Source organism: Pteropus vampyrus, unplaced genomic scaffold (assembly GCF_000151845.1).
Source record: "Pteropus vampyrus isolate Shadow unplaced genomic scaffold, Pvam_2.0 Scaffold211, whole genome shotgun sequence".
Lineage (NCBI taxonomy): Eukaryota > Metazoa > Chordata > Mammalia > Chiroptera > Pteropodidae > Pteropus > Pteropus vampyrus.
Window position 1 is genome coordinate 391,264 of NW_011888992.1, and position 13,367 is coordinate 404,630.

Consider the following 13,367-nt stretch of genomic DNA (forward strand, 5'->3'; position numbering starts at 1 on the left):
CAGCAGGGCGCCACCTTGCCTCCTCGGTGGCTGCCGGCTCCCCTGGGCTCATGATGGTGTCACTGCAGTCCCTGCCTCTGTTGCCCTCTGCCTCTCTCTAATGAGGACACTTGCGATGGCACTCAGGTCCCGCCTGATGCCCCAGGATGACCTCGGCTTAAGATCTTCAATTTAATCACATCTGCAAAGAACAGACACAGTCACACTAGCTGGTGCCAGGCTTAGAATCTGCACATGGCTTTGGGAGTCACAACCCATTCACCTGTCAGCATGAGAGAGGGTTAGCTCTGAGGGGGAAATGGCAGGTGCAGACACACGGGGGACGCAAGGGGACTGCAGCCACCACTGGCTGAGTTGGGAGGTTGGGTGAAGCTTGGCAAGAAGGCCCGTGCTTGCTGGGGAGACGCAGCAGACAGACTAAATGCAAACCTATAAAATGCACGCGGCCCCTGCCAGATGCCTTCTGAGAGGCTGCCATGGACTTTAAATGGATTCGGCTCCTTTTAGACATCAGCCCTGTTTCTTTGCTGCATTTCTTCTAAACGCAGTGTGGAACCTGGACAGATGTCTTGGGGATGAGAACCTATTTAGAAAACTTTCATTTGAAGAGTCACAATAAATGAGGAGGATGTAGGCGAGCTCCAGGACTGAGGCGGGGCTGCAGGGGGCGCCAGGACACAGGTGCCAGGACCCTCCTGGGCTGAAGCCGCCTCAGAGAAAGGAGCCAGTGGGCTCAGGGGCAAAGCTCAGAAGGCCAGAACGGTCGGTCCCCAGCTGCTGATCCAGGGTACTGACCCGGGCTCTGGGGTGCATGGGGTGAGGCCACCCTTGCGTGGGGCCTGTCCACCTGAGAGGTTTCACACTCTTCACAGAACTAAGGAGCCTTTCCTGGAGCCACCCCTTGCGGGTCCCCCGCGGCGCCCTCCTGCTTCTCCCGACGCGGCCAGCAGAGGGCAGCAGCTGCCGAGCAAAGGCCCGAGCCCGGCTGGGTCTCAGTCATCACGTCCACTGTTGACCGTGAGGTCGGTGCGGGAACATGATTCCAGGCTCTAAGCTCCATCGCGAAACAGTTCACATTTAGAAATAAGCCCTTGTGGCTGGCAGAGCTGCCTTTGAGTCCTACCCACCAAGGATGAAGAAACAAGCCCAGACCGGCTGGGGACAGACGGGGGCCCAGGGCCGGAGGAGCAGAGCAGGCTTTGGAAACTTGTGGCCCAGGCCCTGCCCCTCGTGGGGATGTGCTGACACCAGCACGGGCTGGGGACAGAGACGAGCACGCGGTCACCAAGCCCCAGAAACGGGGCACACGTCCATCCAACGCACACCCATTTTAGACTGATTCCCAGGAGCCACTGTGGTGGCGTCTACACCCCAAGTTCACGACCACAGGCTGGGACTTGTTTTAAGCTCAGACTCCAGCCAGCTGTGAGCTGGCACTGGTCAGCCTTGGTCAGCGTGGGGACGCACATTCTTCCCTCCTTTTCAGTAGATTCTGGAACTCCACCTGTTTGGGTCGGTCACCCTGAGACCCAGTAGCCCCGAAATGCACCGCTCAGGTAGTGGGTGTCTGCCTTATGAGGGCACGTCTGCACCCACTGTCACCTGGGCAGAAAGCAAGCGTTCTCTCAAAGGGGCTCCTCGGAGCGGTTTCCCGCGAGAAGGCGGAGCTGCGTCGAAGACAAAAGGCAGTGAGCGCCGCCCTGCGCTGGCGCCAGCCGCGCGGGCCCTTCTGCCCGCGGCGCCTCAGTCACTGGTCGGTCTCGCTGGCACCTCTCCCGGCACCTCTCCCGCAGGAGAGAAGACTCATATGTCAAGGACCCTTTGAAGTGCAAAGACCTTTTTTCAATAGACAGGATCCCTGAGTTACTGAGATAAGTGGGGGAGGCCTGACATTTATTGCACGTAATTTAAATTCAAATTGGCTCCTGGGGAAGGAAAATGACAAGGCGGTGTGAGCCGCCTGCCTTCGATTCCGATCCTTCGCTGGCGTGTGGGTTTCTGAACTGCTTTAGATCTGCTTTAATTTTTATAATTCAGAGAACAAAGCCATATTGTGAATACCATGAAACTAGCATTTTATTTTTGAAATGAAGTTATCCTCATCCGTGAATTATTTAGGGAAAAAAAAAACTTAAAACGAGCAAGTGTCCTTCTCACTTTGAAATATCTGATCGAAAAATAACATCAAGTAGCTGACCGTGTTCCAAACCACAGAGACAGGCGCAGGCGCAGGGACTATCGACTCTAGCGAGGCAAGAAGGTTCCCCCCGAAGGCGCGCGCAGCTCCCGCGGACCCGGCCTCGGGCGCGCTGAGGTGTGGGGTCCGCGCAGAATCGGGCCCACGTGTTCACCGTTTCCCCCAAAACGCGAAGGGCGGCAAAGCCCCAGTGTTTCGTGCGGGTCCTGGCGGTCTGATCCTAGGGGCACCTCTGTGCCGGGCCCGCTAGGCTGGCATGGGGGCCCCTCGCTGGCCTTGTAGTCCTGGGGCAGGGGGTGGGGGTAGGGGGTAGGGGGCGGGGTAGGCTCCTCCCCCCACGACTAAAGCCTGTGTTTGGATAAAATCCGGTATGTTCTGAATATTTTCTAAAGCACGTTGGGAGCCTGCGAGCCTCCCACGGAGAGTTCCAGAAGGAAACCAGGCTGCCGCGACACCTCAGGGCCCGGGCAGCTGCTGCTGTGCCGCTGGGTGGGGCTCCCGGCCACCGCGCCGCGCCGCAGGCTCCCTGCCCTGCACAGCGGGCCGCCTGCACCGCGCCCAGCCAGAGCCCGGCCGCGGGAGGGTGGGTGCGGGAGGGCGGAGGAGGGTCCCGCCGGAGGAGGAGCGGAGCCGCGCGGCCCTCGCCCAGGGCGCCCGCAGAGAGACACTGAGAACAGCAGAGCGAGGGCGGAAGGAGGCGGCCCCCCGGGCTCCCGGCGCTGAGAAAGCGGGGGACACAGACGAGCGTGCTGTGGGCTCTCTGACAGTGACGAGAAGGCGCTGACGCCGCACTTGCACCGTCGATAAATCTATAATATCAAAATATATTCATTTTTCTTTCAAAATGATGCTATAAAAATACAGATGACAATAAATCTGTGAGGATCGCGAAGGCCATGAGATGAGTAAAATCACTACAGTATACTGTTCACATGCCCAGAGGGACCTGGAAGGCGCCCGCTACCACTCCCTGCCGGTCACCGAGTCACCACGTGGAGGCCAGACCGGCAGGACCAGGCTGCCCTCCTAACACCCCATCCACCCACCCCACCCCACTTCCCCCCTCCCCCCACCTTCCCCCACCCCTGGCAGTGGTGAGTGCGCTTGTTCAGCTGGACTTGTCCCATAGCGCTCCAGTCTCTCCACCTCCACGAGAGGTCACAGCTTGCTGGGCATGTGACACTCACACACCGCTGGCATGCAAGGTCCATACAGTGGTCTCAAAGTTCCTGTTTTTCCAGAACGCTCTTCTGGGCCTTTAACCCATGTTCTTGACACTTACTTGATGCAGTTCTAAGTCCAATCCATCCTCCTGGGTGGGCAGGGGGTTGTCCACAGGAAAAGTGCCCCCAGCGCGGGAGCTCAGGCCCCGGCGCTGGCGGAAGGCCGGCATGGCCACCGCAGCCAGGCTGCGCAGTGAAGGTCAGCCGCCGTGTGCCTGGGGGGTCTGCAGGGCTGGGAGGACCAGGCCGCCTCCTGGCACTGTCCACGCTGAGATGCACTGGCAGAGGCAGAGCCCCTGAGACCGCGGCTGGGACTTCGTTGGCGGAGGGCGGGCTCACCCTCGCGGACCAGACAGAGCTGTGAGCACCGTGAGAACAGTCTCGGTGACAGACGGGCCTGAGCTTTGCGCTCCAATTCCTTCCTCATCCGCAAAATGGGGACAAAGCCAGCAGCTTAAACCCATCCCAGCCCCCAGTGGCCTCGGCGTTGTGTGGGGAGCCTCCCTGGGCTGAATCTCGGTCTAATTTCCACGGCTCCTCCCCTCACTGCCCAGGCGACGCTCATGGAAGGGACATCAGGACGGCGGGTGGGAACGGAGCTGGAACCGCCCCGTCTGTTACACCTGCTGCTTCGGTGATGGAGACTGCACGAAGTGGAGCGCAACCGAATCCGGGCCCGCGGGGAGCCACGAGCACGAGCACGGGATCTGCTTCAGACTTCCCTCCGGGAACCACGCGAGCAAGCCGAGCGCAGGGAAATAGTTTACAAACAGCAAGAAAAAGGCTCCCAGGATCCTATAGCCAGGGAGATTATCCCGCAACAGCCGGGGAGAAATAAAGACTTTCCGAGACAAACAAAAACCGAGGGAACTTTGCGCGGGCAGACCGGCCTTGCAGGAAACGTTGAAAGGCGACCTTCGCGCAGAACGGGAAGTGACAGGACAGCAGGAGCTGGAGCCCTTGGGGGGACGCGGGGTGCGGAGGGCAGGAAACAAAGGCGAAGCGAAACCTCTTGTTTTCCTTAGTCTTACGTGATCTAACAGATGCCTGTCGGCTCCAAACACTAACAGCAGCATGGTGCTGGGTGGCTGTGGCCTACGGCGTCACGAGGGACACTGTGGCAGGGGTCGCTCTGCGACAGAGGCCCCGCATCGCGCGGGGCGTGCTGCGGCGTCATGTGAAAGGACACTTGCATTGGTCGTCAAAGCGCATTGGCATTCTAGGACGACAAGCGGAAAAGTGAAAAAGGAGAAAAGAATGAAGCAACATAAAATGTCCAGTTAAAACCAAGAAAGCCAGAAAAAGAGTGGGAGACAAAAAAAAAAAAAAAAAAAAAAAACAAGGCCAACAAATAGAAAACAGTCACAAATGTGGCAGGTATGAATCCAACTGTATCAATAACGGCTTTGAACATCAATAGTGTGAATACACCAAATAAAAGACAGACTGACAGAGTGAGTAATGAAACAAGACCTAACTGGATGTTGTCTACAAGAAACTCACCTTAGGGACGAAGACATTAAAAGGAGAGGGGCGGAGGAAGACGGACCGCGACTCCAACCCGCAGACAGCAGGCGCGGCCGTGTTCACTTCAGACCCAGCAGAGTTCAGACCCCGGGAAGTTACGGAACGAAAAGGGCGTTGCCTGGCGACAAGCGGTCAGTTCTCTAGGAAGACGTAACAGTCCTTGATGTGTGTGCACCTAACAACAGAGCGTCAAAACGCACGAGGCGAAAACCGAGACTGGCAAGGGAGACGGGCGAGTGCACCACAGCCGGCGGCGATTTCAGCACCCCGGCAGGAGTGGACAGATCCAGCAGGCCGAAAACCGGTGAGGACGCGGCTGCCCTCAACGGCACCACAGTCCCCTGGATCGAGGTGACACTCACAGACTATTTCATCAGCGTCGGGCAGAACGCATGCTTCTCGAGCTCACACGGAGCACGCGCCAAGACAGACCGCTTTCTGGGCCATGAAACACGTCTCAGTGCGTCGAAAGCTGCACGCTAAGGATGCTCTCAGACGCGGTGGGAGCAGGCTGGAAATCAACGATAGAAAGATAAAGGGGACACCCCAAAACACTCGGATGTTAAAGGACACACCTATAAATAATGCATGAGTCACAGAAGTCTCGACGTGAATTTTTAAATATACTTAACCAAATTAAAATGAAAATACGCCTTATCGAAATTTGTGGAATACTGTAAAAGCAGTGTTTAGAGGAAAATTTATAGCATTGAATGTATATGTTAGAAAAAAGATATAAAATCAATAATCTAAGCTTCTACCTCAGTAAACTAGAGAAAGAACAATATAAACCTAAAATAAGCAGAAGAAAAAATAATAAAAATCAGAGCAGAAATCATGAAATTGAAAATGAGAAAACAATAGGAAAAAAAAACAATGAAACCAAAGGCTGGGTTTTGTTTCGTTTTGTTTTCGTTTTTAAAAATATCAATAAAATGGATAAACTTCTAGCCACACTAACCAAGAAAACACGTGAGAAGATAAAAATTACTAAAATCAGAAATGAGGGGGGATGCTAACACTTATTATATAGACATTAAAATGATAATAAAAAATATATTATGAACAACTCTATGCTCACAAATTTGATAACTGAAATAAAATGGACCAAATCCCTAAAAGGCACAATCTACCAAAACTCACAAAAGAAAAAATAGAAAATCAGTAAAGCTATGTATCTTTTAAAGAAATTGAATCAATTATTAACAGTCTTCCAAAACAAAACAAAACAAAACAAAAACTAAGGTCAGATGGTTTCGCCTGTGAATTCTACCAAACATTTAAGGAAGAAATGATACCAGTAAAATCTGTTCCAGAAAACAGAAGCACAGTGAACTTTCTAATTCATCCAATAAAGCCAGCATTACCCAAATGCCAAAACCAGATAAAGGCATTATAAGAAAGGGAAACTATAGGCCAATAAATATCTCTCATGAATATAGATGCAAAAATCATTAACAAAATATTAGCAAACGGAATCCAACAACATATAAAAAGAATTATACATCACAACCGAGTGGGATTTATTCCAGATATACAAGTCTGGTTCAACAGTTGAAAATTAATCAATGCAATCCACCAAAACAGGCTAAAGAAGAATCACAGGATCATACCGATAGATGCAGAAAACGCATTTGAAAAAAAATCCAACACCCATTCAAGATACAAGCTCTCAGCAAACAAGTAATTGAACTTCCTCAATCTGATAAAGAACATCCACACAAACTACAGCTGACATCGCACTTAACGTGAGAATACATGCCTCCCCGTAAGGTCAGGAACAAGGCAAGGACGACCCCTCACAGTTTATCTTCTACATCATACCAGAAGTCCTAGCTAATGCAATAAGACGAGAAAGGTGTACATACTGAGAAGGAAGAAACGCAGCTGTCTTTGTTCACATGTGATCATGATTGTCTATGTAGAGAACCTGAAACAGCTGACAAAAAATTCTGATGAATGAAATCAAAGATCTGAATAAATGCGGAGCTATTCTATGTTTGTGGTTGGAAGACTCAATATTGCCGAGATGTCAGTTCTTCCCAACACAAGCCCATCAAAATCCCAGCAAACTTGTGGATATCAACAAATGGATACTGAAGTTTATATGGAGAAGCAAAAGACCCAGAATAGCCAACAAAATATTGAAGGGGAAGAACTAAGTCGGGAGGCTGACACTACCTGACTTCAAGACTTTCTATAAAGCTGGGTGGTACTGGTGTAAAGTACATAGATAGATCAATGGAACAGAATAAAGAGCCCAGAAATGGACCTACACAAATATATTCACCTGATCTTTGACAACGGAGCAAAGGCAATTCAATGGAAAAAGGACAACCTTTTCAACAACTGTTACTGAAGCAACTGAACATTCATGTGCAGGGAAAAACTGGCCTTGCACAAAACTCGATGATCATAGACTTATCTGTGAAATATGAAACTGTAAACTCCCACTGTATAACATAGAATATCTAAGTGACCTTGGGTTTAGAGATGAATTTTTGGATACAGCACCAAAAGCATAATCCATAAAAGAAAACATTGATAAGCTGGACTTCGTTAAAATCAAATACTTCTGCCCTGTGAAAGACACTGTAAAGAGAATGGAAAGACAAGTCACATACTGGGAGAAAACACCTGCAAAAATACATATATGTTAAGACTTGTATCTGAAATATACAAAGAAATCTTGAAACTCAACAGTAAGAAAAACAACCCAATTACAAAATGGACCAAAGATCAGAACCTCACCCATGAAGGCGGCAAATAAGCAAATGAAAAGATGCTCCACATCATGTGTCATCGGGGAGATACAAATTAAAACAACGATGAGAGACCAGGACACGCCTACTAGAATGGCTAAAATCCAACACTGACGACATCAAATGCCGACTAGGATGTGGAGCCACAGGAACTGTCACTCACTGCTGATGAGAATGCAAAATGAGACAGCCACTCTGGAAGACAGTTTGGCAGTTTCTTACTAAGCTAGGCATAGTCCTGGACTCCAGTAATCACGCTCCAAGTGGCATGGCTGGAGCACCGCCCATCCCCTCCCAGCACGCTCTCCATTGGCTGCTCCACCAAAGGACCGCACTTCTATTGGCTGAGGCTCTGGCTAGGGCGGGCCCAGTGCCGGCAGGGGGCGGGCCCCCTCAAGCCCTCCTATAACAGCCGCCGCGAGGAGGCGGGGCAGGATGACGTCATCGAGCAGGGCCACGGGCATTGGGCGCCATCTTGAAAAGGGGAGAGTCCCTCCTCCCCGGCTGCCGGCTGAGGTGCTCGCGTGGCGGCGTCGCGGCGCGCGCCCGCAGCTGGCTGTGGCAGGTGAGAGGTCGCGCGGGGCGGGGCGGGGCGGGGACGGGGGCGGGGCGGGGACCAGGACGGCGGGCCGCGCCCCTGACGCGCCGCGTGCGTCGGCAGGAGCCCGGGACGGTGGCCCCGCGAGCGAGCGGCTTTGCCTCCCGGTCTTCGTCGTTAAAACCGGGGCCGGAGTTTGGCTGAGTTCTCTCTCCTTCCGCAGCGATGAGTTTAAAGTTCCCTCTCCAGGTCGTACTCTTGAACCTGCGGCGTCACTTGAACTTGGCTGGTTCAAGTATGATGACGCTTGATGACACTTGGTTTGTTCTCAAAGCGTTTGTCCTTAACCGTAGCCCTAAACGAGCCGGGGTACAGAGTTTGAGGGTGGTGGGCAGGGCGCCCGCACCGCCGCCTGCCCCAGCTGCCCACGAAGCCCCCGCCATCGTGCAGACGGATTCTTCCCCGCACACCGTCGAGTGCGGCGCAGACTCAGAGAGACTCGGAAGTTTAGTCAGAGCCCCTTGGTGGCTGCTCTCTTGTTGGTCATTTACTGAGCATCGTGACCCTTTAACCTCGTGAAAATGGTTTGTCTTTACACGAAATACACCCTTTTTTGCCCCGAAGTAACTCTGGTCGGCGTCTCCTCGCCTCCCCTCTCCTCGGCCCCTCCCATGACCTCCCTCTGGCATCCTTCTTCTTTACCCTGCGCCTGTCACGGGCAGTGTGACATCCTTGGCCCCCTGGGCCAGACAGCGCCCAGATTACATAGCAAGTTCATTGTGCTCTAAGAAATTGATAAAGATGTATATGAATTGAGATGGAAACCAGATGATGTTATGTAACCTAAGTCGTTTGATTCTTGTTTCTTTTCTGTCCACTTTCGGTATATTAGTTTTTTTCATTTTGCATGTCAAGTGGGTGACAGTTCAACTTACTCAAAATTTCTATCAAGAGTAAAGCAAAACCTGTTTTAAGCATAGAGAGATGGGACGGCCTAACGCCTGTCTTATTCTTTCCCCTTCTAAGAAGTTGTCGACAAACTGAGTAAGTTAAAATTTGAATCTGTGATGATGTGTTTTAAGCGCGACGTTACCCTTTGACAATACTTATGCTGTCCTTTGAAAATCTTTACAGAAATATTTTGTTCTGTGAATTAAACTGGTTGGAATTATATGCAGTTTTAGGTAAAATTTTGAATACATCTAAAAGTTTGGCATTTCAACTTGTCTTTTTGTAAGACTGCTTTGTGGCAATTTCCTGTACGTCTTTTGATTGTCGTGTGTATTCAGAGTTGTCTACCTCAATCCGCATGTGCTTTGGTCTTAGTGATCCATCAGGGTTAACACGTTCGGACTCCTCGTCATTTTGTCAAGTAGTCGTGACAGTGTTCGTTGGAATCGTTATTGCAGTAGAAGGCATGGCGAAGGAAAATGTCATTGTTCGCAACTAGAGGTCGTTAAGCAACGGGAGTAAGAAAGGTCGAGAAGCCGACTGTCCCCAACCACGTCGATCAGGAAATGTCAGTCACAGTAATGGGTCGGGCAGCTCGAGGGCGCCGTCCTGCCCTCATGCCCAGACCCGAGGACCTGAGTGGCACATGGGTTTGTTTAGACTTGTGGCTCGGGAAGTGTTTGTTCTGGGCTGAGGTCTCTTTGAGGAGTTCCGCCGTCGCTTTGGACCATCTGCTTTCCCTGCAGTGGGGGATGGGACAGTGACCGAGGTCGAGGCTGGGGGACTCCCTTCCTGAGGAAGGACAGCGCCTAGTGAGCATGAGGGAGCATGAGGGCGTGGAGGCTCCTGTGGCTTGAAAGATTGAGGAGTGAGTCCGATGAGAAAAGGTTTGATTTCCTTTCGTGTTTAAAAGTAATCGTGTTGGGGAGACTCGCGTCGTAACCCCTGAAGTGCACTGGGTACAGCTGGAGGCCTTTCTTCTTTAAGAACAGGGTTTTCCTTAGGGGCCAGGTCAGCCATAGTGCCATCAGGGCTTTCCAACTCCCCACAAGGACTGGAGCCGGGCCCAAAAGGAAATTAATGACTGTCCGGCTGGCGACAGGATGCATGCGTGACAGTCACTGGTGTCTTGCCTCTCTCTCCTTCCCATACGACAAGCTGGCTGTGGCTATAGTCATCACCCCTGAAGGCAGAATAGGTGAGTTTTTGCACCCAGGTGAGCAAGAGTCAAAACCCCAGGGGAGGCTTCTAGAAGGAAGTGAGAAATTGTTTGTTATCTCATGCCTCGAAATACTTATGCTCTGAACAGTGATCACTTTTTGGAAGTTTTAAATGTGTGGACTTTTCATGTGTATTGTATAGTCACCGTCACCCAGCCCCTACTCCCTGTCCTTGACAACACACTGGGTGAATGCCACACGATGCAGTCCTTTGCTTGTCTGTTTTCAGCAGAGTGTGAGCTCCTCAAGCTTGAAGGCTGGGCACCCCCCGCCTCCCCCTCAGCACTTTGTAGAGCAGGGGTCCCCAAGTCCCTGGGCCATGGACCAGTACCAGTCCGTGGCCCGTTAGGAACCGGGCTGCACAGCAGGAGGTGAGCGGTGGGCGAGCGAGCAAGCTTCATCTGTATCTGCGGCCGCTCCCCAGCGCCAGCATCACCCCTCAGCTCCGCCTCAGATCCTCAGGCATTAGATTCTCAAAGGAGCACCAGTCCCTGGTGCCAGAAAGGTTGGGGACCACTGGTATAGAGGACCCAGCCTGGAGGTAATGCCAGCTCATGACCGTGAGGTTCCAGAGATTGCTTCTACTTACCTGAGTCCAATAATTCCATCCTCGCGCAGCCTCAGGAGGGAGGGGACATGTATTGTCCTTTCCAGTGTTAGATGCAAAAGCCACTTCACGGAGGCCAGTTGACTCGCTCAGCAGCCACTGTCTGGGGGCGCCGAGGTTTCAAGGTTTGAAGGTTTGGATCCAGGCCGACTGGCTCCAGGGCCCATGCGTGCTGCGCTGCTTCAGTGACCGCTGGCGGCCAGGGCTGTGAAGCCCCCGCGGTGGGGAGTGGCAGCCCGGCCGTGATTGCTCTGTGCTTCTGGAGCTCGGGAGATCTCACCCCCAGGTTGGAGGAAATCGCCCTCAAAACAAATGAAAACGAGATGCCTTTAAAGGAAGCGTGTGTCAAAACGATATAAGATTAGTAACAAGCATTCAAGAAATGATTGTTCTAAAGCGTTTGAAGACGGGGTACCACAGGGACGAGGAGTGACGGAATCACCTGTGTGTCAGACGCGAGAACGTTGCCTGCCAGGGCTCTCCAGGTGTCTGGTCCCCTCGTGCAAGGGGCTCTGGGTCCGCTGCCTTTGCTCATTAATTGCTCTTCTGGAGAATCTGGGAGGAGCTGGAGGACGGGTCGGTAATGAACTGTCGCCTGGTGTCACGTGGCTTTCGTAGAGCTTGATGCCCGTGGTTTCCTTCATCTCAGAATCTGTAGTTTTAAGTATCTTGACTATTTATTCGATAATTTTTTTAATCGGTTTCTTAATCCATGATCTAATCTATCGTTTTGAATTAGACCATCTTTATCTAAAGAAATAATACTAAAGAAAATGAGTTTCATCTGCTTAACTCCAGCTCGAGTCTGGGAACGCTGGCAAGGCCAGCCTTCCCAGAGGATTTACGTAGATGTGAGAGAGAGGGGCTCGCTTAAATCGAGGAAGGGCAGCAAAAATTAAGGGCACTTGGGCGCAGACACTAGAAGGTTATTGCGTTTCATTAAATATCAGACACATCTGATTTCAAAGATGTAAAAATGGGGCAAAATGTGCTCCTTAGAGTCAATGGAATCTGGTAGTTGTAACCTTATCAGTCAGAGTCATTCTTTGTAGGAGGAGGGAGATTTTCTCTGTGGGGCTTCCTGGAAGACAGCTGGGTTCTTGGACTCATGTCCGCCTTCGCTCTGTTACAGCTGTTTTATTGAAGTACATGAGGGAGATTCGACCTCAGACTTCCACTGAGATATTTGAAAGGCAGGAGAGATTTAGTCGCCGTTCCATATGGTCGTGGGCTTTCTTCTTAGCACTGCAACCAAACTGGACGTGGTCTCTTCAGGTTAAGTCACACTTTGGAACCTGAAACAGTATCCGTTTTATCCCATTCTTAGTTCTGTCCTGTGCTCTGGATGGATCTCTTGCTCCTGTAGTGATTTAGTAACGTTACACCTGGGTCAGCTGGTCATATTATACGCAGAGTTACTCAGATCTTTTAAATGCTGATACGTTCCATTATACGAGATCAAAGAAATTCACTAATCTCACCACTGATCAGAAAAATCTTCAAGTGTGGAGTTGTCAAACTAACAGTAATACATACAAGTTTTCCAAAATTCTGATTTTCTCTTGAGAGCTTGGCTTGGATCACTGGCAGTAAACACTGTCGGCTGTTCTGGGAAGTGAGAGGCCCACTCTGTTGACATTTGAGAAAGTCTCTGCAGACACCAATCAGAACAACGTAGCAGGTCAGCTGTTTTTTCACATAAAAACAGCCTGCATGAAAAGTGGTTCTTCGAGCTTGCAACGCAAACAGCTGTACATGTGCTTTTCCTCCAGACGGTCACTGGACACGGGGGCAGCAGGCGAGCTCGCTCTGTGCATGCTGCGCGTCTGCCACAAAGAATTTGAAAAATACTCCTGCCAGAGGGTGGGGGCTGAGTGACAGAAATTCGTTTGGCTGCTCGTCCAGGGCGCCCCGAAGTCAGCTGGCCCCCGCAACCCCCCCCCCTCCGCACGTGCGCACGGCCGCGGTTTGTGCTGCGACGGCCGCGGTTTGTGCTGCGGCGCCGCAGTTCGCACCGTCCTTGCTTTCGCCCATCCACCCAGATGAAAACAGCGCAAATGGCCCGTGATGCATTGGTGTTGTTCTGGAAGTGGCTTTGACCTTCTGAGCCTCTGAGAGGTTCTCGGGGGCCCCGAGGGGCCCACAGATCACGCTTCGAAAAACAGCACTTTAAAGCTGGCTCCTAGCAGCCAGAATAGCAGAACAGGGCAGACTTCGGCACTCACTGTGCCCTCTCATCTTTACTGGATTTTATTGTTTTTATTTCAAAATGCAGATGCAGAGCATTCATTATCTTAAGAAAATCAAATGATAGATACATAAAGAGTAACCGTGAAAGTCGC

General features: G+C 51.5%; 1 protein-coding gene across 6 annotated transcripts in view; it reads left to right on the plus strand.

Annotated features, from left to right (window-relative positions):
* Positions 1-8,160: 8,160 nt before the first annotated feature.
* Positions 8,161-13,367, plus strand: part of PPP2R2D (protein phosphatase 2 regulatory subunit Bdelta) — a 25,471-nt gene continuing 20,264 nt past the window's right edge. For 4 of the 6 annotated variants that reach the window (XR_002783372.1, XR_002783371.1, XR_896598.2 and 1 more), the window contains exon 1: positions 8,161-8,274. The gene's annotated coding sequence lies outside the window, so the exon portion shown is untranslated. Of the gene's footprint in view, positions 8,275-9,130; positions 9,292-13,367 lie in introns of those variants that run through there. The other 2 variants (XR_896600.2, XR_002783373.1) reach the window with 1 other exon arrangement.